Here is a 27972-nt window from a genome sequence, read left to right on the forward strand (position 1 = left end):
CTTAATCTGCCAGGTTGCTGGATACCTATGACATCTTTGCGTTCACAACTAGAGACTGAGGCAACTGGTATTTAAAATGTGTACAGTGTGACTGAGAAACGGGGGAATCCTCTGCAAAACACAGTGCCACAAGATGGGGAGGAAAGGAAGAGAGAATACAGACCTGAAAGAGTTAGTGGGCCAAAGAGGATTTGGAGAAATCATTTAGAAAGGAAAGAAGATGTGTAGAGAAATGAAGACTGGGAGATGTAGAAGTTATTAGAAATATGTTGAGACCGGTCAGTCCATTTTACTACCAGTATTCCTTTTCATTAGTTATGCATAGCTCCCAGCCAAAGGGGCAGAGTCCTGCTGTGGCAGATTTTGTTTTGTTTTGTTTTGTTTGTTAATGACCCAGTGGAACCCAGAGGTGTCCCCAGGGGAAGGGATGGGGCCTGCTCAGTGCTTTAAGGCTGTCTTACAGTTTTTGTAACAGTGGTCTAAAAGCAGAGGAGCCCAATTAGTGGCAAGCAGCAAAATTTTGCCAATATTGAGAAGCTGGTAGGAAGAAACAGCTACAAGCAAAAAATTAAGAAGAAGAAGATATGAATGAAGAACTCAACAAAATAAGGACAAAAGACAGGGACCCAAACATGGGTACTGACACAAATGCCCCAAGGAAAATAAATTGATAAAGGTTCTTCAGTAAGTATTTGGTAAAAAACAAAAAACAAACAACAACAGAATTCAGGTGTTTCAAACAAGAGAGAGATATTTATTTATTTACTAGTAGCCCATTTGCAGGAAGAATCCTGCAAGCGGCCGCTGCGGCCGCGTGCGCTGCCGCTGCCGCTGCAGCTGCCGTTGCGGCCACCACTCCTGCACCAGCTTGCTGCTGCAGCCCGCCCTGCTCCACCCTGCCCAGGCTTTCCCTCTGGCATCCACCTTGCTTTCCGCTTTTCCTTCCTCTTCCTTCTAAGTTGTCTTTAGTCTTCACTCCTCCCTCCCTCAGCGTACGCAAATTAACCACCATCTTTGTTGGGTAATTTGCATACTCGCCCTGATTGGCTGGTGGGCGTGGCTTGGTCGTAGCGAAGGTGTGGTTAATTTGCATATTACTATTTTATTAGGTAGGATTTATTTATTTATTTATTTATTTTTTTTAAAATAAATCTTTATTGTTCAGATTGTTGCAATTGTTCCTCTTCCCCCCCCCCCATAGCTCCCCTCCACCGGGTTCCCACCCCACCCTCTGCCCTTACCCCTATAGCTCCCCCACCACTGTCCTCATCCATAAGTGTACGATTTTTTTTTAAGTTTTAAAATTGTTATTTTATTTATTTATTTTTTATTTTATTTCTTTATTGATTAAGGTATCACATATTTGTCCTCATGCCCCCATTCCCATCCCACACCCCTCCCCACACATGCCCCCACCCCCCTGTTGTCCTTAACCGCTGGTTAGGCTCATATGCTTGCACACAAGTCCTTTGGTTGATCTCTCCCCTTTACCCCCACCCTTCCCTACCCTCCCTCTGAGGCCCGACAGTCTGATCCATGCCTCCTTGTTTCTGGGTCTGTTCTTGTTTATCAGTCTATGTTGTTCATTATTTCCCCTAGATGAGTGAGATCATGTGCTATTAGAAATACACTTATAAGAACCGAAAATGAGACAAGCAATAATGGTATGCTGACAGGCAAATGAATCAGTTTGTAGTGAGTTTCTTTCTGGGCCAACAGTTCTTTTGAGACCCAATTTCAATGTCACATAGTTCCTTATGTGTACATGTCAGCCATGACATTTCAGTTCTGGATGGTGGACAAATGGTGGTAATGCTGGTCTGACCCTCTCTGGTTTGGTCCTGGGCAACCTGTAGTGATGCACAGCTGTTAACTGCTAGTATGGCAAGGTGACGTCAGTGTCTTCCATCTCTGGACTGCTTCTCTTCTGTCTTGATGGCTGGAGTAGTCCTGTCGATTCCTCTCTGTTGCTGGAATCCACATGGTCTCGGAGTTGTTTTCTGAAAATATACAAACATATTCTCGACCAAAAGTTAATAAAGGAATATTTTCTATAAATTTGACTTGGGATCCTATTTCATTTTTTTCCCAAATGATTTTGTCTAGTCTCTTCCCGTACCTCCCATACACCTTTCCCCCTGAGAATTGTCAGTCCACTCCCTTTCTATGCCCCTGATTCTATTATATTCACCAGTTTATTCTGTTCATCAGATTTTTTATTCACTTGATTTATAGATTCACTTGTTGATAGATATGTATTTGTTGTTCATAATTTTTATCTTTACCTTTTTCTTCTTCTTCCTCTTCTTAAAGAATACCTTTCAGCATTTCATATAATACTGGTTTGGTGGTGATGAACTCCTTTAGCTTTTTCTTATCTCTGAAGCTCTTTATCTGACCTTCAATTCTGAATGATAGCTTTGCTGGGTAGAGTAATCTTGGTTGTAGGTTCTTGCTATTCATCACTTTGAATATTTCTTGCCACACCCTTCTGGCCTGCATAGTTTCTGTTGAGAAATCAACTGACAATCGTATGGGTGCTCCCTTGTAGGTAACGAACTTCTTTTCTCTTGCTGCTTTTAATATTCTCTCTTTGTCTTTTGCTCTTGGCATTTTAATTATGATGTGTCTTGGTGTGGTCCTCTTTGGATTCCTTTTGTTTGGGGTTCTGTGCGCTTCCTGGACTTGTAAGTCTATTTCTTTCACCAGATGGGGGAAGTTTTCTGTCATTATTTCTTCAAATAGGTTTTCAGTATCTTGCTCTCTCTCTTCTTCTGGCACCCCCATAATTCGGATGTTGGTATGTTTGAAGTTGTCCCAGAGGCTCCTTACACTGTCTTCATATTTTTGGATTCTTTTTGCTTTTTGCTTTTCCGGTTGGGTGTTTTTTTGCTTCTTTGTATTTCAAATCTTTGACTTGATTCTTGTGATCCTCTAGTCTGCTATTGGATCTCTGTATATTATTTTTAATTTCAGTCAGTGTATGCTTAATTTCTAGTTGGTCCTTTTTTATATCCTTGAGGATCTCACTAAATTTATCAGCCTTTTCTAGAAAATTCTTGAAAAACCTTATAACCATGGTTTTGAACTCTATATCCAGTAGTTTGCTTTCCTCCATTTCTTTCATTTGTGACCTGTTTCTTTGTCTCCACATTTTGGCTGCTTCCCTGAGTTGATAGAGTGCCTTTGTGTGCGAGGTGTCCTATAGGGCCCAGTGGCTCAGCCGCCCCAGTTACCTGAGGTGGACACTCTTGGTGCACTCCTTTGTGGGCTGTGTGCACAGTCTTGTTGTAGTTAAGTCTTGATTGTTGTTGGTATCACCGGGAGGAATTGACCTCCAGGCCAATTGGCTGTGAGGATCAGCTGTGTCTACGATGAGAGAACTTCTGTGCTGGAGACACCCTTATGAGGCAAGACTTGCTTCAGTGGGGCTTTGGTGCTCACTGAGTCTGCCCCCTGAGTGTGTCCCTTATGGATCTGAGGAGTTGTAATCTGGATGGTCCTTCTCTGATCCCTGGGTACACTGGCTCTTGGATCTCCAAGGAGATGCTAATTTAGCCTCTGCCTGAGGCCACCCAGCAGGAGCTATGGAGAGATCTGCAGATTTCTCTTCTTTGTTTGGGTTTTGGAAGTGCCCTGATGAGGCCCAGCTGTGAAGCAATGCAAGCTGCTGTGGGGCCTTGGGCCTTCTTTTGGAAGTTCTGGGTCTCACTGACTCAGCTGCAGTTTGTTAGGTAAGTTTAGAATTCAAAAGACCAGACCATTTATATGCAAAAGCCTCTGCGCTCAGCTTGGATGGGGCAGAGTCTCAGGGCGGAGCAAACAGCAATGGCTTCTTGTCAGCCCTGCCCTAAGAGGCCCCTGGGTCTCAGTGTCCCACAGTAATCGCTGCAAGCACCTCTGAGAGAAAGCCGCCTTCGAGTTTTGCCCGCTGCCAGACAGTCCAGTTTCTCCCCGTATGAGTCTGGGTCCCCAGAGTCTCGCCCAGAACTAGAGTTCAGAGCAGTCGGGAGCTTTTGTCTCCCTCCCGATTGAGAAAGCCAGCCACATACTCAGTTGCCAGCCCTCTCCGAGCATGCGCCTCCATACCTCTGCACTTCCGCAGCTCCTCTGAGTCTCAGTGTGCTTTTCTCTTTCCTTCTAGTTGTAGAATTTCCACTCAGCCAGCCTTCCTGTGGTTCTGGATGATGTACGTTTTGTCTTTTAGTTGTATTTTTGAAATTGTTGTGCGAGGCAGCAGTTCAGGTGTTTACCTATGCCACCATCTTGGTTTCTCCTGAAAGTTTACTTTTTATAAACTTAATGGTAACCACAAAAATCCCCAGGCCAGGATACATAGCTTTAAAAAAGGAAACAGAGGAAAGAAGTTGGAATACCACCCAAAACAACAACAACAATAACAATCCAGAAACACAAAGGAAAAGAACCAATGCAGGCACAGAGCTAACAGAAAACAAAAGATAAAATGGCTACAGGAAATCCTCATACATCAACAATTACCGTAAATGTAAATGGTCAGAATTCATCAAGAAAGAAGCACAGAGTAGCAGAGTGGATCAAAAAACAAAACCCAACCATGCTGCCCATAAGAGACCCATCTAAGCTGCAAAGACAAAGGTAGATTCAAAGTAAAAGGGTGGAAAATGATTCTTCAAGCAAATAACATCCACAGAAAAGCAGGTGTAGCCATACTTATATCTGACAAAATAGATTTCAAAACAACAAGAGACAAAGACAACAACAGCCAATAGATATATGAAAAGCTGTTCAACCTCACTCACAATTAGGGAAATGTAAATCAAAACTACAATGAGATACCACCTCACTCCTGTTAGAGTGGCCATTATCAATAAGACAAACAATAACAAGTGTTGGAGAGAGTTGCGGGAAAAAGGAAACCCTCATTCACTGACAGTGGGAATGTAAACTGGTACAACCACTATGGAGTGCCAGGACCAAACCAGAGAGGGTCGGACCTGCATTACCACCATTTGTCCACCATCCAGAACTGAAATATCATTGCTGTTATGAACACATAAACAACTGTTGGACATAGAAATCGGGACTTAAAGGAACTGTTGGCCCAGAAAGAAACTCACTATAGACTGATTCATTTGCCTCTCAGCATAACCATTATTACTTGTCTCATTTTCGGTTCCTATAAGTATATTCCTAGTATCACATGAGCTCACTCATCTAGGGGAAAAGATGAACAACATAGATTGAAGAACAAGAACAGCATTGATCAGACTGTCAGACCTCAGAGGGAAGGTAGGGGAAGGTGGGGACAAGGGAGATAGATCAACCAAAGGACTTGTGTGCTTGCATATGAGCCTAACCAGTGATCACGGACAACAGGGGGAGGGGGGCATGCGTGTGGGGGGGGGTTGGGAAGGGAATGGGGAGGGGGTGGTTGATGACAAATATGTGATACCTTAATCAATAAAGTAATTAAAAAAAAAAAAAAAGAAAGAAAGCCGTCTGGCCATTCCTCAAAAAATAGAGAATAGAGCTACCATACAACTCAGTAATCCCTCTCCTGGGTATATAGCCAAAAACCTCGAAATCATGTATTTGGAAAGATATATGCACCCCTATGTTCATTGCAGCATTATTCATGGTGCCCAAGACATGGAAACAACCAAAGTGTCCCGAGATAGAGGACTGGATAAAGAAGGTGTGGTACATATACACAATGGAATACTACTCAACCATAAGAAAGGATGAAATAGCTCCATTTACAACATGGATGGAACTTGAGAACATTATGTTAAGTGAAATAAGTCACTCAGAAAAAGCTAAGAACCATATGATTTCACTCATATGTGGGATATAAAATTGAAAACTCATGGACACAAACAGCAGTTTGGTGGTTGCCAGAGGGAAGGGGGTGGGAGAGAGCAGGGGGATCCTAATATATGGTGACAGAGAAGATTTGACTTTGGATGGTGGGCACACAGCTGTCTAGTATACTGTCTGACACACCCTGGGGGCTCAGTATTGCTAAGAGTGGAGTAGTCATTCCTGTGAGAGTGCAATATGCAGATATTGTAACATAGAAACCCATATCTGAAATCTATATGTTCACATTGACCAATTGTCCCCTGATAAATTCAATTTAATAAATAAATAAATAAAAATTGTCAAGTTAATGATTCCATTAACTTTTATTCTTTCTCTCTTTCTCTCTCTTTTTTATTAACCCTCACCCAAGGATATTTTTTTCTCATTGATTTTCAGAGAGAGTGGAAGGGATGGGGAGAGACAGAGAGAGAAACATTGATGTGAGAGAGACACATTGATTGGTTGCCTTGGGGTCAGGAATCAAGCTTGCAACCGAGGTACGTGCCCCTGACCGGACTCGAATCTGAGACCCTTCAGTCTGTGGGCCAATGCTCTAACCACTAAGCAAAACTGGCTAGGGCTTTATTCCCTCCTTCTTAACAGCCCACAGAGTGGCCACAGATTGGAAAGCACAGCTCCTTCCCTTAGATCAGTGGTTCTCAACCTTTCTAATGCCGCGACCCTTTAATACAGTTCCTCATGTTGTGGTGACTCCCAACCATAAAATTATTTTCGTTGCTACTTCATAACTGTGATTTTGCTACTGTTATGAATCGTAATGTAAATATCTGTGTTTTCCGATGGTCTTAGGCGACCCTGCTAGCGGTTGCGACCCACAGGTTGAGAACCACTGCTGTAGAGCCTGCTAGTTTGCTGACCACGGGCCTGGAACATAAATCCATTTTTATAATTACTCGAAAAGTTTAGTAGATAATTCAAAGGGTATGAAAGGGTATCTTTCCCTGTGCCAGTCACTAGGTTTCCTACACACAGGCTACCACTGTCACCATTTTCTTGCAGCTCATGAATTGTTGATGTCATTTGCTAATTCAAACAGGTCTGTGTAAATACTTGAGTTTCCCCTGTGGCTTTAGGCTATTTAAAAGAAAATTCTCTCATTCAATTTAGCACACTTGCATTGCTACTCCACCTTCAGTGTCACTAAAATGGCACTTCCTCCTGGAAGCCTCTCCGGTTCCTCCCCAGCCCATGTCAGGTGACCCTCCTTCATGCTCGTGACACTAGCGCTTCTCCGGGCTTACCCAGCAGAGTGGAAATTGCCTGTCTATTTCTCGCCTTGGGGCAGAGACCAGGACAGCGCGTGGCACAGAGAATGCATTCAGGAAATAATGTATTATCTGAATACCTATGTATATTCTGAATTGTGCACTAAGTTCTGGGAATACAAAGGTAAATAAAGCATGGTATCTACCCCAACCTTTCTGGCATCTTCACATAATTTACAAAAAAAGAAAAAAAAAGGCAGAAAGAGAAAAATCCACTTTTATTCATTCTACTCTTAATCTAGGTTCACTGGGTAGCACAATCAGCATTTCTCATCTGCATAATCTCTTCTTGCTCTTGCCATTACTAAGTGGCCTACAGCCTCCCTTTATTGCCAGAATGTGATCTAGTTCTCCATCAGTCTGTTGGCTGAAGCATCAAAGGCTGAAGATTTTACCTTGCCTTTTTATTTTCTTCAAAGTGGCATCTGAGTGCTAACTACTGAGACTACTGCAAGGCAAGAGTGTAACATCTGTTTTTTAAAACTTCCCTCGAAAAGTAACAGTTTACAACTATAATGTCTCAAAATATCCTCAGAGACAGCATGCGTGGGTACACTTGAGAATGAGAGCAGTAAGGTGGTAAAAAGGCAGCCAGCCGGCAGACCTGGGTCAGGCTGCCTGACAGCCGTGAGCGCCTCCTGTGGGACAGGGACTGCGGAGGCTCCCAAAGGCAGAGTCATCGCGGGAATACAAATGTCTAGTATTCTGTCTGACGCACCCTAGGGGCTCAGTATTGCTAAGAGTGGAGTATCATTCCTGTGAGATGAAGACTTCTTTACACTTACCATTTTTTAATTATCTTAAATTATCAAGCTATCTTAACTCTAAACTCCTACTTACGCAAAATGGAACTGCTGCTCCTTGCGATGGCCTCGGGCAAATCCCCTTATCCCAATGGTATTTTTCTCTTGTCAGAAATGATAAGGTTGGGCTAAAAAGACTGTAGACTCCCAAGAGATCAAACAATCAAATGCAATGGGTGAACCTTAATTAGATTCTCTCTTTAAAAAAACACCACACACACAGCTAAAAATATTCTTGGCTTTAATGATATTTAAGTCTAACTGCCTGTGAGATATTATGGAATTCGCTTTCTTGGGCGTGATGGTGGTTTTGTGAGCAAGCAGAATGTTACTCGTAGGAAATGCATAGTGAAGTACCACGATGGCTGCAAACGTTTAGAAGGAATGTGTGAGTTTGGGTGTGGGTGTTTGTACAGAGCCAGGGAGAAAGAAATAGAGAAAATCTATCTTGAAAATGATTTGTGAATTCACTTTTTGCAATCATTATCAAATTTCTAAATTGCATCAAAATCCTTTGGCCAAATACTGAAGAAAAGTTTTTATAAATCAATAGTACGTCTATCTGAATAAGAAACACATTTCTCTTTTTTCTTACCTTTCAAGCTCCAATATTTGCCTTTAAATATAAATATTCTGTGCCATCTGTAACATCTTAACGAAGTCTAAAACCTCTTAGTATATTAAAAAATTGTATCTTTTAAAAATTATTTCCATTAGCTTTATTTATCCTCATTTTTAACAACATTTTTACTCCCTTTCCTTCCCTCTAAAGCCTCATGCTTCAGGCTTTAATCAGGACCTGCCTTGCCTTCTCTCTTTGGATTCTTAATGTGTGCTAGTCTTCATCTGTTCTTTCGTATCCATCATTTCCATAGATTTCCCTCCTTCTTGCTGGCTGACAATATTTTCCCGTAGATTTGTCTCCTGTTCTGGGCAGTAATTTAGTTCTCTAATTTGCCCTGCCTTCACCACACTTCTTATTACCTCTTCATCTTTTTCATTATCTCCTATCACCAGAGGCTCCCTGGAAAGGGGGGCCACTTGGCACTCCCTGCTCCCTCCCCACCTCTCTGCCTCCCTTCCTCACGCCCAGTCCTCTGAGTTCCTTTTCAAATCTGGCATGGTTTTCTTTAAAATAGAAATGTGTGTATATATTGCACTTAAATATATCTATATACATATACAAAGGTTTTTTAAAAAATATATTTGTATTGCTTTCAGAGAGAAAGAAAGAGGGGGGGAGGGATAGAAACATCAATGATGAGAGAGAATCATTGATTGGCTGTCTCCTGCCTGCCCCACACTGAGGATCGAGCCTGCAACCCTGGCATGTGCCCTGACTGGGAATCAAACCCTGACCTCCTGGTTCATAGGTCGACCACTGAGCCACGCTTAAATATTTTAACCAAAAAATTGAAATGCCTTGTCAGGAAGTTTCTCTCTGAGGGTACAACAACGGAGCCAGCCCAGAGACAGTCCTCCACTGTCCTCTCTAACCTGATTTTTAGAGTATCTGGTTGATGAGGCGCTTTGAGAGAAGGAAGGCTGGCCCACCTCAATCTGTTTACTTAGGTTCCTCGCCCTCTCCCTCTGTGCACCCACTTGTGGCGCTCACTCTAAATGAGTGCTTCCCTCCCTCTCCCCCTGTCTCCTCCCATTCTGCCACCACCACCAACAACACCCCCCCAACACCACCCCCACCCCCACCACTCCCGGGGCTCTGTCACTTCACTTTTACTCTGGTTCACAGAACCTTAAATGATAATCCTCCTTTATTTCCCTGAACTTCTGAACTCTTCTTGAGTCTTGTACCTCCAATCTTTGGCCATCGGGCTTGGATTCCTTGGCCCGGCTAGAACTGCTGCCCGGGGAAAGTTACCAGTTTCCACTGGTTCTTGGTCCTTTCTCGCCGATGGGCCACACTGCGCTTTCCTTTCTCACCGTTCGCTCCTTCCTTTTCACTAACCGGACTTCTTCTTTTATGTCTGTTCTCAGAATCCAGTGTTTCATTTTTTCTTGCTCTCTAGTCTCCACTGTGTGGGCTACCTCCCCCACCCACCTCTTCCATTCTGATCCAGTGCAAACTAAAATCAAACTAAAATGTCCTTTAATCCCACAGGGGACAGAGAGATCATTTCACCTCTAGGAGGAAAGGCTCCCCAGCCTACACACTGAGCAGGTCCGTTTCAGGAGCCCCAAGTTTAAATGCTCCATCAACCTGTGTTTACAGGCTGTCACTGCCTGGGCTCGGTACAATAATCCGGTAACCCGGCTCTGCTCTCAGAGGTGGAAGGATTGCCCTGGCTGGTGTCGCTCAGTTGGTTTGACATTGTCCCTTGCACCAAAAGGTTGCAAGTTCGATTCCTGGTAGGGGGCGTGCAGGAGGCAGCCTATCAATGTTTCACTTTCACATCTACGTTTCTCTGAAAAGGTGGAAGGATTGTTCCACCATCTCCCTGCCATGTGCAACTGCACATTCCTCTGTCTACACCCCAATCTGGCTCAGTATTTTACTTGGCTGGCATTGTAGCTGCTTGACAGCCACATTAAAACAGCATATTTCCTAACCACGTTATTTCTCACTGAAGACATAAAAGCATTTGTTTTGTTTTTGTATATTTTTATTGATTTCAGAGAGGAAGGGAGAGAAAGCGAGAGATAGAAACATCAATGATGAGAGAGAATCATTGATTGGCTGCCTCCTGCATGCCCCACACCAGGATTTGAGCCTCCAACCCGGGCATATGCTCTAACTGGGAATCAAACCATGACCTCTTGGTTCATAGGTCCATGAGTAAACCGCTGAGTCACACCGGCTGGACTAAAAGTGTTGGTTTTTCGTCCTGGTTGGTGAAGTGCAATTGAAAACTTAAATCAGAGGCTCCCATTTCTATCCCTAAATATTTTTTATGATGTGTCATGTATTATCTTTCTCCGAAAGCTTAGTAAACACTTATTCTAGGAAGCGAAATGTCACTAACATGTCTCTTGGGATTACAGTTGAGAGACATGTACTCTAAATTCTTTAAACAAACTCTTGCTTTGGAAGGTTTTTCAGATGTCTAAACATCCTTTCTGAACAACTGGACGATCACTTCTCTTCAAATCAACCAACAATGTGTATAACTCCCTTTTACCTTTGGTGTAAGTTTCCTTTTTTCTTATGTAAATAAGAGAAGCTAATAACAATACCTCTGGCTGGTATGGCTCAGTTGTACTTTGTACCTCTGACTCTTGTCAGTAAGCACAGCTTTTCCTCTTCTCCCAAGTCCCACCTTACCATCTGCCTGCCTCTACTCCCTTTTCTGTTCTGAGTCTATGACTAAAATTCATTACAAAAATGCTGTTCTCTGCTAATTCCTGTTAGCATGTCATCAGCCAATTTGTCAACAGGTATTTACCAAGCAATTCGAGTGAATGGTCATCACAAAAACAGCCTTGGCAAATTCCCATACTGCCAAGGCATTGAAGCAAGTTCTGAGATGGAACCCTGATCTCCAGTGGCAAAAAGCAGAGCATGCCTCTGGTCTTCCACCTGTTGGGTCTGATCAAATAATTGAATGGATATCGCCTCCCCTGGGAACTGACCTTTAGCCTACTTCATAACTGACTTTTTCTTTTGCTTAGACCATATTCCACTTGCTAAGACCAGTATCATTTTCTTCAGGACCCACCCAGAAAATTCTCCGTCCAGAAAAAAGCCTGCCTAGAATCCTTTAAAATCTCTGACTCCCTGTCCCTGGGTGCTGGCCCATCTGGTATCCAGATGACCTAATAAATTTATAATCCCAACCTACTTTGGCCTCATGCGTTCTTCCTTCGGCGACCCTAACACCACCCATGTTGTAGGCACATGCTATCAGGGAGGAAAAATTTTCCTCTAGCCTCTTAAGTTCTGTACGTGGAGGCCTACAAATAAACTAACAAAAGACAAATTAACAAAAGGCATACACTTTTTATTAATATTGTACAAGCACAGGAATTCATAGAAAAGAGGTAAAACTCTAAGAGATAAATTTATAGCTCATATATGAGCATTTATTCCAATAATGCTGGCAGTATGGGAGAGCAGCAGGTCATTCACAAAAATCTGCTCTGCACCCCTCCATAAGCCAGCTGCTAATATTGGGACGAAGATTACATGGGGAAGTAGGCAAAAGAGTATGCCAAATGGGCAGTTTACAGGTAATGTGGGCTGGGGATTTGCAAAGGCCTGCAGGTTTACAAAGGGCTGGGGGTCTTCAAAGGGCTGGCGGCTCTGGTTTCTGCAAGAAGGTTGTTAATCTTTCCATGGTAATAAGCAGCTTCCAGGTGTGGAGGATGGGCCACATTTCCAGGTGAGCTCCCAGGTCCTATGTGCAACTCCCAGCCAGGTTGGAATGTGCTTTCTTTAATCAGAACAAAACAATCACAGTTAACAAAGCATGTTTAATATTTCATTTAATTATAGCTGGTCCCCAATATTCTATTTCTGCCCCTAACAGAATCAGAGGCTTTATTTACATCTATTTTCTTCTGCCAATGATTCTTCATAGTGCCCAAATTTCATGATGTTATTTGAGTGGAATTAAATTGGAATAGCTTACACTATCTGATTAATTAGAGTTGGCTTTGACTACAGTGATTAATAGGTTCAATCCTGTTAGAGTAATATTCTGTCCATCAGGCTGTGGTTACGTAACACTGTGAAGGGCTGGTAGAGACTGTTGGTCTATTTGTTACAGGAGAGCCACCAAGTCAGAGGGGGCTCTCCCCTCCTCAGCTCTTGTCACACTTGAGAGAAAGAAGTTAGACGAGTGACAGAAAGCAGTATTGAAGCATAGCAAGGGAATTTAATAAGAATAGACTTGGCATAAAGCATACGCAGGCAACTCAGTTAGTACAAGTGCCCTGCCTGGTGGGGGTTCAAAGGTTTTATACTCCTTCTGTCCCCCATAGGTTTCAAGGTTTCCCTGCTGGATAGACTAGATATCAAGGTTCCCCTTTTATATTGTTGCAGCTTTTCCCAGAATTTATGAGAACATCTGGTGATTTTATATTGGAAAGTCCCAAGACTGCTGACTTCTTTGTTTATTGGGTGAGATAAATTCCCCTTTTTTCCCCTTCCCTTCCTCCAGCCCTCACAGCTATCTTTCCTGCCTAACACATTTGTTTCCAGATAGCAAGTAATTAAATTTAATATTGTTTTAAAAATATTAGGAGGACAACACAATGGAATATTATTCAGCCATGAAAAGGAATTAAGTACTGATATATTCTACAACATGGATAAACCTTGAAACACTGTGCCAGGTGAAAAGAAGTCAAATACAAAAGGTTACATATTGTATGATTCTATTTATATAATATATATATATATATATATATATATATATATATATGCCCCTAAACATGGTCTTCGGTCTCCTCTCCCAAATTTATCATGTTAATCCTTCTGCCTGGAGCACGTCACTGTCTCCTGTCAGAGTCCACAGGACTATATATATATATATTGATTTCAGAGAGGAAGGAAGAGGGAGAGAGAGACAGAAACATCAATGATGACAAAATTGATTAACTGCCTCCTGCACGCCCCACTACTGGGGATCGAGCTGCCGCAACCTGGGCATGTGCCTTGGTAAACTGCCTGGTTCATAGGTCCACACTCAACCACTGAGCCACACTGGCTGGGCTAACCAAAAGACTGTTAAGGTTAAGTGCATACTTGATAAAAGGTCAAGTTTATAAGACTCACAAAAATGTTAAATAAAGTGGCTCTAAGCTCAGAACAAGTCAGCAGATGATGTTCAGGTCAAGGCCACTAGTATTAACTAAGAACCTACAGTGTTCAATGCAGCAGAGAAATTTGACCCAGCCCCCCAAATTCAACATTCTTAAGGAGCATGTGGGCACAAAGCAGAATGTAGCAAATGTGCAAATAAAAGTGTAAACAAGGCCCAACGGAGGGTTGTTGGCTTCAGTGTCCCTCCGTAGGGGCTGCATTGGAGACAGGCCTGGAGGATGAGGACTCTGACAGGAGACAGTGACGTGCTCCAGGCAGAAGGATTAACATGATAAATTTGGGAGAGGAGACCGAAGACCATGTTTAGGGGCATCATCTCCAGTTTGGATGGGAAGAATTTGCAACGGGTGAATTATACAGGTATGAAAAGTGGTGTTTTCACTCTCTATTTCCATTTCAATTCTAGTCTGCATTCCACTTTCTTTTCAATCCCGTGTCATATTTCTCAGACCCTCAAGCAATGCCTATTTGTACACACACACACACACACACACACACACACACACATACACACACACACACACACACACACACCGAGGTATCTATCTCAGTATTGATCTGTGACCTAGTGTTTTCTAGAATACTAGTAGTTTGAGTGTTCTCCCTGCCCCCCACCCAATCCTTGCTGACTTGATAGTTATGCTTACATTATTTCAAGTGAAGGCAAAGACTGACATTCTATAACTAAAGCTAAGGTTTAAAATATAAGTACACTCAAAGAGGTGACATAGCTTAAAAATAACCTAAATATGAGGCACCAAATTAAAAAATAAACAAATTGGGCTTTGTCAAAATGAAAAATTTCTGTGCTTCAAAGAAAGCTATTGAGAAAGTAAAAAGATGATTTACAGAATAGAAAAAAGCATGTGCAAATCATATATCTGATTAAGGTCTAGTATCCAGAATACATAAAGAACTCTTAAACTCAACGATGACAGTCACAAACCAATTGAAAAAATGGACAGAGAATTTGAAGATACATTTCTCCAAAGAAAATATATAAATGGCCAATAAACACATAAAAAGATGCTCAACACCATTAGCCATTAGGGAAATACAAACCAGAACCATAACAAGTTACAACTTCATGTCTACTACGATAGCCATAACCAAAAAGCAAGACACTAACCAATGTTAGTGAGACTGTGGAGAAACTGGCACCCTCATACATTGCTAATGGGAATGTAAAATGGTGCAGCCACTTTGGAAAACAGACAGTTTCTCAAAAAGTTAAACATTGAGGCCCACGCCATCTTGAAGGGGAGAGCGGCCTCCACTAGGAACCCAGCCTCACCACCACCCAGACTGGCCTTGGACACTGCCAGGGCCCTGCAGCCACTCCAGACAAAGTTGTGCTGCCCCACCCGCAGACCTGCAGACCCCAGGACATCCACCTCCAAGGGTGCAAGGCTCCATCAGCAGAAACTGGGACTTCCCCCTCTCCAGATGCTGGCCTCTGGACACTGCGGTTGTGCCATTCCAGAGAGCAGGCCCTCTGAGCCCACCACCCAGCAGATGACTCCTGGGCCCCTCTGTGAGCTGCCTCTGGGTCCATGCCTCTCAAACCAAGGGCACACATCTCTCTCAGCAGGATCTATGACTTCCCCCTCCTGGCTGCCTGCTTCTGGACACCTTAGTGAGTTACTGAGGACTCACCTCCCCAAACAAGGTCATGCTGTTTCAGCCACAGACTCTGAGATTCCCACAACCCCAGCCGCTGGCTCCTGGATCCCCTTGTGATATGCCGAGGGAAATAACCCTGGCCAGAGTCCCACTGCTTCAACTGCAGACTATGGGACAGCTGCCTCCCACTGTCAGGGGCTCCAGGACCCTTGTAGTGAATTTCAGAGTGACACTACTCCAGCAAGAGTCACACAACACCGGCCAAAGTCACACTACCTGAGCCTCAGGCCATGGACGCCAGGATCTCACAGTGAGCACATACCAGTGAGACCTCAGGCAACTCTTTCCACAAGAGCCGGAACCACAACCACATCCACAACAGCTTGCACAACAAAGCTAGGGGTGAGTCACATTGCCAAACAACCCATAACAAGACTTCATTCACAAATAAGAAACTAACATTCAAGAGCCAACTATATCAGGAGAACACAACTAGTTCAAGTAGGGGCTCCATTAGAACACCAAGCTCAGGAGACCTGAGAGACTGCACCACTGGGCCCCCAAAATCACCAACTACATAGAACCACCCCCAAGAGAACCTGGGTAGCAAAGCAGTTGGATCTAAGACCGAAACAATTAAAATGTTACAGCAACAATGGGAAGACAAAGAAACAATCCCCCAAAGGAAAGAAAAAGAGGAATCACCAGAAAATGAATTAAATGAAATGGAGGCAAGTAACTTGTCAGAGAAAGAATTCAGAGTAATGGTTATAAGGATGATCAAATATCTGGATGACAAATACACACAATTCAATGAGAATTATAAGGAGCTGAATGAGAATGTCACCAACATGAAAAGGCATCAAGAAGAAATGAAGAATGACATAGCTACATTAAAGAATCCAATGGAAGGTTTCAACAGTAGACTAGAAGAAGCTGAGGACTGCATCAGTGAGTTAGAAGACAATGTAGAAAAAACACCCAAGCAGAACAGCAACTGGAAAAAAAAAAAACTTTAAAAGCAGGAGGAGAGCCTAAGGGAGCTTTGGGACAACATGAAACAAACCAACATCTGCATAATAGGGGTGCCAGAAGGAGAGGAAGCTGAGCAAGAAATAGAAAACCTGTTTGAAGAAATAATGACAGAAAACTTCCCTGATGTTAAGAAGAAAAAAGACATACAAGTCCAAGAAGCACACAGAGTCCCAAACAGGGTGAACCCCAAAAGACACACACCAAGACACATCATAATTAAATTTGCAAACATCAATAACAAAGTAAGAATCTTAAAGGCTGCCAGAGAGAGACAGAAAGTTACCTACAAGGGATCTCCCATTAGACTATCAACTGATTTCTCAACAGAAACACATCGGGCCAGAAGGAAATGGAATGAAATATACAAAGTGATGCAAAGCAAGGGACTGAATCCAAGAATAATATACCCACCAAGGCTATCATTCAAAATTAAAGGTGAAATCAGGAGCTTCACAGACAAAAAAAAAAAAGACTAAGGAAGTTTATTACCACCAAGCCAGCAATGCAAGGAATGCTAAAAGGACTGCTGCAAAAAGAAGAAATAGAAAGGGAAGAAGGAACACAGGCATAAAGAATAAAAATGACTATAAACAAGTACCTATCAATAATAACCTTAAAAGTAAATGGACTAAATGCTCTAATCAAAATACATAGGGTAGCTGAATGGATAAGAAAATATGACCCATATATTTGCTGTCTACAAGAGACCCACCTCAGAACAAAGGACTCACACAGACTGATAGTAAAGGAATGAAAAATAATTTTTCAGGCAAATGGAAATGGAAAAAAAAAAAGCTGGGGTAGCAATACTTATATCTGACAAATTAGACCTGAAAGTGAAGGCTATAACAAGAGATATGGAGGGCCACTTCATAATACTAAAGGGAGTTATTCAACAAGAGGATATAACTCTGGTGAACATATATGCACCCAATACATAAACAAACTTCTGGAAGATATCAAGGGAGAGATTGACAGCAATACAATCATTGTAGGGGACCTTAATGCCCCATTGATACCACTGGATAAATCCTCTAAACAAAAAATCAGCAAAGAAACAGCAATGCTAAATGACTCACTAGATCAGATGAAATTAATTGACATCTTCAGAACATTTCATCCCAAAGCAACAGATTACACATTCTTCTCAAGTGCACCTGGGACATTTTCAAAGATAGACCACATATTGGGACACAGGCAAAGTCTCTTCAAATTCAAAAGATAGAAATCATACTAAGCATCTTCTCAGATCACAATGGCATAAAATTAGAAATCAACTACAATAAAAACAATGAAAAAAATCAAGCACTTGGAGGCTAAATAGCATGCTATTAAACAATGATTGGTTTACCAAAGAGATCAGAGAAGAAATAAAAAGCATCCTGGAAACAAATGACATTGAAAACACAACAATCCGATTATTTTGGGAGGAACCAAGATGGCGGCATAGTTAAACAACTAATCTGCTGCCTCACACAACAATTTAAAAAATACAACTAAAAGACAAAACGTCTACCACCCAGAACCACAGGAAAGCTGGCTGAGTGGTAGATTTACAACTAAGGAGAGAAAGGAGCACAAACGCTGAAAAGCTGAGTGAGGTATCGAGGCGTGCGAACCGGGCTGGCACTGGGTGCGCGGCTTTTCTTCAACCCAAAGGGAGACAAGCTCCCGATCACTCTGAAATCCAGTTTCTGGGGACACTCGGGGGACCCAAACACCTACGGGGAGAAGCTGGACTCTCGGCCATCAGGTCGGAAAGTGAGAGTGACTTTTTTGCAGAGGTGCGCCCAGCAATCATTGTTTTACTGCGCTGGAGCACGGGGCGCAGGGACTTGGAAACGTGGAAAGGCAGAGATGGCTGACACCAGCCATCGCTGTTGGCCACGCCCTAGCCTAGTGACGCCCTGAGACCCCGCCCCGCCCTGAGACCCCGCCCCGCACATTCTACAAACCCGCCCAGGCTCCACACAGCGGCTTTTGCATATAAATGGCCTGTTCTGTGGCAGCTCAACCAAATTAACTGCAGCTCCAGTCAGACTGCTCCAAAACCGCCCAAGCAAAGGAGGAGAAAACTAGTTCTTGCTGTAGCTCCTGCTGGGGGACACACAGTACACAAGGGTACACCAAGAGTGTCCACCTCAAGTAACTGGGAGGCTGACCCATTGAACCAATAGGACATCTAGTACACAAAACTACCCTACCAATTCAGGGAAGCAGAGAAAATGAGGAGGCAAGGAAACAGATCACAAACCAAAGAAATGGAGGAAAACAAGCGACTGGACATAGAGTTCAAAACCACGGTTATAAGGTTTTTCAAGAATTTCATGGAAAAGGCCGATAAATTCAATGAGACCCTCGAGGATATGAAAAAGGACCAACTAGAAATTAAACATACACTGACTGAGATAAAAAATATTATACAGCCGAGACCGGTTTGGCTCAGTGGATAGAGTGTCGGTCTGCGGACTGAAAGGTCCCGGGTTCGACTCCGGTCAAGGGCATTTACATGGGTTGCAGGCACAGCCCCAGTAGGGGGTGTGCAGGAGGCAGCTGGTCGACGCTTCTCTCTCATCTATGTTTCTAGCTCTCTATCCCTCTCCCTTCCTCTCTGTAAAAAATAAATAAAATATATTTAAAATATATATATATATATATATATATATATATATATATATATATATATATATACTAGCTTTCCCGTTGCAGGAAAAATCCTGCAATAGGATTTCCTGCTGCACTCTACCCCGCCTCCCCTCCGCCCTTGTCACCCGGCCCGCCTTCTCCTCCAGCCCGCCTGCTTTCCCCGTCGCCCCCGGCCCCGCCTCCGCTCCGCCCTTGTCACTCGCACCGCCTTCTCCTCCAGCCCGCCTGCTTTTCCGTTCGCCCCTGGCCCTGACTTCGCTCCTCCCTTCTCCTCCCCCGCCCCCTCCCGGCTTGCTTGCTTCTTCGAAGCTTTACTCCCTTCTGCAGCTCTTGGCTTCTTTCGACGCTGTCTTGATATGCAAATTAGCCGCCATCTTTGTTGAGGTAATTTGCATACTCGTCCTGATTGACTGGTGGGCGTGGCTTGGCTGGTGGGAGTGGCTTAGGTGTAGCGAAGGTGCAGTCAATTTGCATATTTGTCTATTATTAGATTAGATATTATACAGAGACCCAACAGCAGACTAGAGGATCGCAAGAATCAACTCAAAGATTTGGAATACACAGAGGCTAAGGACACTCCTCCAGAGAAGCATGAAGAGAAGAGAATTCAGAAAGTTGAAGATAGTGTAAGAAGCCTCTGGGACAACTTCAAGCGAACCAACATCCGAATTATGGGGGTACCAGAAGAAGAGAGAGAGCAAGATGCTGAAAACCTATTTGAAGAAATAATGAACGAAAACTTCCCCCACCTGATGAAAGAAATAGACTTACAAGTCCAGGAAGCACACAGAACCCCAAACAAAAGGAATCCAAAGAGGACCACACCAAGACACATCATAATTAAAATGCCAAGGGCAAAAGACAAAGAGAGAATCTTACAAGCAGCAAGAGAAAAACAGTTAGTTACCTACAAGGGAGCTCCCATACGATTATCAGCTAATTTCTCAACAGAAACCATGCAGGCCAGACGGGAGTGGCAAGAAATATTCAAAGTGATGAATAGCAGGAACCTACAACCAAGACTACTCTACCCAGCAAAGTTATCATTCAGAATTGAAGGTCAGATAAAGAGCTTCACAGATAAGAAAAAGCTAAAGGAGTTCATCACCACCAAACCAGTATTATATGAAATGCTGAAAGGTATTCTTTAAAAAGAGGAAAAAGAAGAAGAAAGATAAAAATTATGAACAACAAATACATATCTATCAACAAGTGAATCTAAATGTCAAGTGAATTAAAAATCTGAGGAACAGAATAAACTGGTAAACTTAATAGAATTAGAGGCATAGAATGCGAGTGGATTGATAATTCTCAGGGGGAAAGGGGTGTCTGTGTGGGGAGTATGGGAAGAGACTGGACAAAAATCATACACCTATGGATAAGGACAGCAGGGGGGGAGGTAAGGGTAGAGGGGGGGTGGGAACTGGGTGGTGGGGAGATATGGGGGGAAAAAGGAGAAACAGTTGTAATCTGAACAATAAAGATTCATTAAAATAAAATAAAAAAAACAACAACAATCCAAAATCTATGGGATACAGTGAAAGCAGTCCTGAGAGGGAAGTTCATAGCTCTACAGACCTATCTGAAAAAAAAAAACAACAAGAAAAAATGGTAATAAATTATATAACCCTGAAACTTAAAGAATTAGAAAGAGAGCAACAAGAAAAACCCAGAGTAAGTAGAAGGAAGAAAATAATAAAGATTAGAGCAGAAATAAACAACATAGAGACAAAAAAAAATAATAATAATAATAATAATAATAATACAAAAGATCAATAAAATCAAGAGCGGGTTCTTTGAAAGGATAAACATGATTGATGAACCTCTAGCCAGGCTCACCAAGAAACAAAGAGAGAGGACTTAATTAATAAAATAAGAAATGAAAGAGCTGAAGTAACAACCAATCCCACAGACATACAAAGAATTGTTAAAAAATACTATGAACAACTCTACTCCAACAAACTGGACAACCTAGATGAAATGGGCATATTCCTAGAAAAATACAATCTTCCAAAACTCAATCAGAAAGAATAAAAAAACCTGAATAGGCCTATAACTACTGATGAAATTGAAAAAACTTCCAGCAAACAAAAGCCTGGTCTGGATGGCTTCACAGGGGAGTTTTACCAAACATTAAAAGAAGAACTAAAACCTATCCTACTCAGATTATTCAAAAAAATTCAAGAGGAAGGAACACATCCAAGCTCTTACTATGAAGCCAGCATTACCCTAATCCCAAAATCAGATAAAGACACTACAAAGAAAGGGAATTACAGGCCAATATCCCTGTGAACATAGATGCTAAAATCCTCAACAAAATTCTAGCAAATCGGATCCAGCATTACATCAGAAAGATCATACATCATGACCAAGTGGGATTTATTCTGGGGATGCAAAGCTGGTACAACATCCTCAAATCAATAAACATGATACATCACACAAACAAATTGAGAGATAAAAATCACAGAGTCATATCAATTGATTCAGAAAAAGCATTTGACAAAATCCAACACCCTTTCTTGATAAAAACTCTTAGCAAAGTGGGAATAGAGGGATCATACCTCAACATAATAAAAGCCTCCTATGACAAACCTACCGCCAACATCATACTCAATGGGCAAAATCTAAAATCATTTCCCCATAGAACAGGAACAATACAGGGATGCCCACTTTCACCACTCCTGTTTGGCATAGTACTGGAAGTGCTAGCCATAGCAATCAGACAAGAAAAAGAAATAAAAGGCATCCAAATTGGAAAAGAAGAAGTAAAACTGTCATTATTCCCAGATGGCATGATATTTTACATAGAAAACCCTAAAGACTCCACCAAAAAACTATTAGACTTAATAAATGAATTTGGCAATATAGCAGGATGAACACCCAGAAATCAATGACTTTTTTGTACACCAACAATGAACTCACAGAAAGAGAAACTAAAAATACAATCCCATTTACCATTGCAACAAAACAATTAAGATACCTAGGAATAAACTTAATTAAGGAGGTAAAAGACCTGTACTTGGAAAATTACAGGACGTTGAAAAAGTGATAGAGGAAGACATAAACAAATGAAAGAATATACCATGCTCATGGATTGGTAGAATCAACATCATTAAAATATCTATACTACCCAAAGCAGTCTATAGATTCAATGCAATCCCCATTAAAATACCAACAGCATATTTCACAGACCTAGAACAAACTCTCCGAAAATTCATATGGAATAAAAAATTAAAAAAAAACAACCCTGAATAGCCGCAGCAGTCCTGAAAAGAAGAACAAAGTTGGAAGGGTCACAATACCAGATATCAAGCTATATTACAAAGCCACTGTTCTCAAAACTGCCTGGTACTGACACAAGAACAGATATATAGACCAATGGAACAGAACAAAGAACCTAGAAATCAACCCAAGCCATTATGCTCAATTAATATTTGACAAAGGAGGCAAGAGCATACAATGAAGTCAAGATAGTCTCTTCAATAATTGGTGTTGGGAAAATTGAATAGATACATGCAATAAAATGAAATTAGACCACCAACTTACACCATTCACAAAAATAAACTCAAAATAGATAAAGAACTTAAACGTAAGACAGAAAACCATAAAAATCTTAGAAGAATCCATAGGCGGCAAAATATCAGACATATGTTGTAGCAATATTTTTACTGATACAGCTCCTAGGACAATGGAAACTAAGGAGAAAATAAACAAATGGGACTACATCAAAATAAAAAGCTTCTGCACAGCAAAAGAAATCATTAACAAAACAACAAGAAAGCCCACTGCATGGGAGAACATATTTGCCAACGTTACCTCCAATAAGGGATTAATCTCCAAAATTTACAGGGAACTCATACTACTTAATAAAAGGAAGATAAACAATCCAATCAAAAAATGGGCAAAGGACCTAAATAGACCCCTTACAAAAGAAGACATACAGAAGGCTAAGAGACATATGAAAACATGCTCAAAGTCACTAATCATCGAGAGATGCAAATCAAAACAACAATGAGGTACCATCTCATACCTGTCAGAATGGCTATCATCAACAAATCAACAATGACAAGTGCTGGCGAGGATGCGGAGAAAAAGGAACCCTCCTGCACTGCTGGTGGGAATGCAGACTGGTGCAGCCACTGTGGAGAACAGTATGGAGTTTCCTCAAAAAACTAAAAATGGAACTACCATTTGACCCAGTAATCCCACTTCTAGGAAAATATCCCAAGAAACCAGAAATACCAATCAGAAAGGATATTTGCATCCTTATGTTCATAGCAGCACAATATACAGTAGCTAAGATTTGGAAACAGCCTAAGTGCCCATCAGCAGACAAATAGATTAAGAAGCTGTGGTACATCTACACAATGGAATACTACACTGCTGCAAAAAAGAAGGAACTCTTACCATTTGCAACAGCATGGATGGAACTGGAGAGCATTATGCTAAGCAAAACACACCAGTCGGAGAGAGATAAATATCACATGATCTCACTCATATCTATAATAATAAAAGTGTAATATACTAATTAGACCGGAGAGCCAAACGACCTTCGGATGAAGCTGTGGCTGTGAGGGCGGAGCTCCTTGTACAAATTTCGTGCATCGGGCCTCTAGTGTGGAATATAATGAACAACATAAACTAATGAACTAAAATAGATCCAGAGATATAGAAGCATCGAACATTCCATCCAACCTCAGAGGAAAGGTTGGGGAGGGGCGGCCGGGGGGTTGAGAAATCAACCAAAGGTCCTGTATGCATGCATATAAGCATAACCCATGGACACAGTCAGTAGCGGGGGTGAGGGCATGTGCTGGCGGTGGGGGGGGGGGAATGAGCAGGGAGAGGTCAGTGGGGAAAAAAAAAGATTCATAGGTAATACTTTAAACAATAAAGAATTTTTTTTTTAAGTTTAACATTGAGTTACCATATGACCCAGAAATTCCATTCCAAAAGAAACAAAACACAAAAAGCTGTAAAGGAATGTTCACAACAGCATTATTCATAATAGCTAACAGGTGGGAATAACACAAATGTTCATTAACTGATGTATGAATGAACAAAATGAAGTACATACAGACAATGCAGTATTAGTCAGCCATAAAAAGGACTGAGTACTGATTCATGCTACAACATGGATGAACCTTAAAAACTGTATTCTAAGTAAAAGAAGCCAGACACACTGATCACATATCGACTTATTCCTTTTATAGAACATATCCAGAACAGGTAAAGCTCTACAGACAGAAAGTAGATAATGCTGAGGGAGAAGCAAATGGAGAGTAACTACTAGCAGACACGGAGTTTATTTTGGGGTGATGAAAATGTTCTGGAATTAGATAGTGGTAATGGTTGCACAATTTTGGAATATACTAAAAAAGCACATTAAAGGGGTGAATTTTATGACATATGTATTGTATCTTTAAAAAATCTTAAGGTATAAATAACCTTTATCAGCTTCTGAGAGTAAATATTAACCGAGAGGAGAGTAAGGTTGAAAGAGCAAGAAGTCACAGGAGCCCCAAGCTGACAGGCCCAGACAGGAGCGTTAGGGCCCCTTGCCCTAAACTCCTCTCCCTCTCTGTTTATAGGCTGTTTAACCTGCCTACCTTTCTTCTCCCGCTGCAGAAGGAAAGTAACCTCAACCACAGGAGGGAAAGGCACCAAAGTCAACATTCTTTGCCTTAAAAGTTGTTTTGTCACCAAAAAAGGTTCAAGTAACTTTCAAAAAGTGCGATCAAAATACGTGTAGATATTTTTTTCACAGCTAAGTCAGGGAAAGGATCATAAGGAATCCTGGCTTAACAAAGTGCTTACTTTCCAAAAAATTTATCAAACGCATGTGGTCCCAACTCAAAGCCAGGATCTATACACAAGTCTCAAGATGATGGAGTGAGCTGTGCAAGTTTACATAAAACAGGCTCCTCTGAGCCCAGCAGATGCCTGATGCCTCCAAGAGGAGCAATCGGATAGTGGCTCTGTGACACGGCACGGCCCGTTGGAAAGGTAACTTGGGAAGTTAGTGCTTCAGGAACATCCTCAGGAGATCCACCTTGGATCAGGTGTCTGAACCTGGTCCAGCTAATTACACACCTTCCTTCACAACAAAAGGAGATACCCATTAGGTAACCCTAGAGGAGGCTCTGCCTTTTACATTGTTAACAGACTTTAGACCAAGGGAAATCCTTGCGAGGGAAAAGCAAGCATCGCCGAAACCGGTGTGGCTCAGTGGATAAAGCGTCGGCCTGTGGACTGAAAGGTCCCAGGTTCGATTCCGGTCAAGGGCATGTACCTTGCTTGCGGGCACATCCCAAGTGGGGGATGTGCAGGAGGCAGCTGATCGATGTTTCTCTCTCATCGATGTTTCTAACTATCTCTCTCCCTTCCTCTCTGTAAAGAATCAATAAAATATATTATAAGAAAAAAAGAAAAAGCAAGCATCCTTTGGGAGACTTCTGAGGTAGGCTAGATATTCTCCTGAAAGAGTCCTAGTCTGATTAAACTTCTGCCAACTTCCTTCCTACACAACCATCTGGAGCAACCACTAGAGAAAGGCTGAGTGAAGGTCTTTGACCTGTGATTCAGGTTCATGGTACATTTACGCAGCACTGATAAAGAACCACATGGATTAATACGTGGATCATAAAAAGATTTTACAGAGGCATGTGAGAGGAAGTATTTCTGAGCAGGTTAGGAGGAACTAAATATTTCAAGTTGGTTGCTTTTTCTGGCTGGGGGAAGAAAGCTGGCCCAAGGAGGAGACAGATGGGGGAGTCGGGACGGGGAGTGAAGAGAATGTCAGCACGCAGCCACGTTGGGCACCAAAGAATTGGAATGAGACAGCAGCAAAAACAGTCTCTTGCTAAAGAGCTTGAGAAGTAGTTGCTGTTCATATACCTGAATTTTAAATTTTAAAAAAAATCGCCCAACACTTCATAGCCTCAACCTATAGCCACCTAGAAGCAGATAAACACAAGACAAAACTAAAATTCAAAGCAAGAATAAAAACAAGACAATACCAGCACCTGGCCTCCCCAAGTGGGGGGAAGGGGGGGTGGTTAGAGAAATGCTGAGAGTGGTCATTAACATTCAACAAGTTTTAAATCCTAACTTATTGTCATTAAGCCTTTTCCTGGACAAGTTCTATTCTGAGATCCTGGCCTTTAAATTAATCTAAATTCACCTTCTATTCTTTTTCAATATTTCCCCTTTAACTTTTTCATGACTTTTCAGGTTCCATTTGGGGCTCCCTCCAGGGCACAGATTCGCTGAGCCCCAGCCATCCTCTTGAGATGTGGTTAATTCAAACTGGGATATAGGCTGTCTGTATTTCAAATATTTAGTAACTAGGGGCCCAGTGCACGAATTCGTGCACCTTGAAAGGAACTGTGGACTGCGAGGCTGCGGTGGGCACAGGGGTGGGTCTCAGCCCATCCTCTGTGCCCCCGTCCAGCCCCTCCCGCTGCATCTCCGGTCCCCTCTCTGCTGGCAGCCCCACTCCTGCCGCCACCACTCCCACACGCTGACGGCGCCAGCCCCGCTCGCACCCCGCACCCACTGATGGCATGGAGCAATTGGGGCTGACACCAGCAGTGGGTGTGAGAGGCAACTGCTGGCCCCGATCACCCCTCAGGAGCAGGGAGAGGTGGAAAAGCCCTGAGGGGCCATCAGGGCTGGCAGCTGCTGCTGGCACCCACTGACAGCACCAAGCAATCAGGGCCGGTGCCGGGCACTGGCAGCGGGTGCGAGCATGGCTGGTGCCAGCAGCAGGTGTGAGTGCCAAGCGGGACTGTGGCACGCAGGAGCAAAGAATTTTCAGTAACCACCAGAGGCTCGCCCTGATGACAGCAACCAGTGCCCCGTCTTGGTCTGGCGCCCCCACTCACCTCCTCCACCATCCTGCTGCGACCTATGCCCACCATGTTCCATGTTCTGCTGCCTGCTACTGATGCCCGACATGTTCCACATGTGCCCCCTGGTGGTCAGCACGTGTCATAGCAACTGGTTGTTCGGTTGTTCCACTGTTTGGTCTATTTGCATATTAGACTTTTATATATAAAGATATGTTTTAAAAATTTTTTAAAGATCAGTTATATGTTTAAATGATACCATTTGGGGTATATTGGGCCCAATAAATTATTAAAATTAATTTAATCTGTTCCCTTCTTTGCTTTAACGTGGCTGCTAGACAATTTAAAATTGCATCTGTAGCTTGCATTCTATTTCTATGGGATAGAGCTACACTGAGCTTTTAATACACACAAGCACCTTATGACTAAGAAGAGACTGTAGTAGGCCTGCTTTCCAAACACATACAACCACACAACCATTTTACACAGAACATCTTGCTCTAGTTATATACTCTGTCTCCTTTGTGGGGTCCAAACACAGAACCCAGTCCATTAATTCCTTCAAGCTGCCTGGAGTCTGTTTAGTGCCTGGCAGTCATTTCGGTGCTCTGCCGAGAAGCATACCTCCCAAAGAAAACAATTTATGGAAACAAAGCAGCTGAGTGATGTACCTTCGAGGATGTACCTCATTATTCCGACAGCTCTAACATGGTCAAGATCAGCAGGAGCAATGTCCATGTAGGTGTTCAATGTGTGAGTAGTTTTAGCAAAAAACAAAACGAAAGTACATTTTATCATTTCACCAACTCTCTCAGAATCACAGAATTGACATTTGGAAGGTATCTAATTCAATACCCTGGGTCGTATTCCAGATTAGAGGCCAAACATCCAGCTGCTGATAATTCACCAAATATTTATTCAGTGTCCACTGGGCGCTAGGCACTCACTTCATCCTCGCCAACACGCTTACCAAGTATTGTTATGACCAGTCCAATTTCATAGGTGCTGGGAAGATCAGAGAGGTTGGACCACTTCTCTGACGTCACACACAGGGAGGGGCTGGTATACTTCACTGGCTCTGCTGCCTCTGGCAAGTGGAGAGA

General features: G+C 42.5%; 1 long non-coding RNA gene across 1 annotated transcript; it reads right to left on the minus strand.

Moving 5' to 3' along the window:
* Positions 1–11915: 11915 nt before the first annotated feature.
* On the minus strand, positions 11916–27970 carry LOC129149027 (uncharacterized). The gene is made up of 3 exons (XR_008556010.1): positions 27840–27970; positions 27541–27572; positions 11916–12321 (listed from the first exon to the last, which is right to left on the minus strand). It is a non-coding gene; the product is annotated as an uncharacterized LOC129149027 (long non-coding RNA).
* Between the last annotated feature and the right edge of the window lie 2 nt (positions 27971–27972).

Source organism: Eptesicus fuscus, chromosome 5, assembly GCF_027574615.1.
Source record: "Eptesicus fuscus isolate TK198812 chromosome 5, DD_ASM_mEF_20220401, whole genome shotgun sequence".
Classification (NCBI taxonomy): Eukaryota; Metazoa; Chordata; class Mammalia; order Chiroptera; family Vespertilionidae; genus Eptesicus; species Eptesicus fuscus.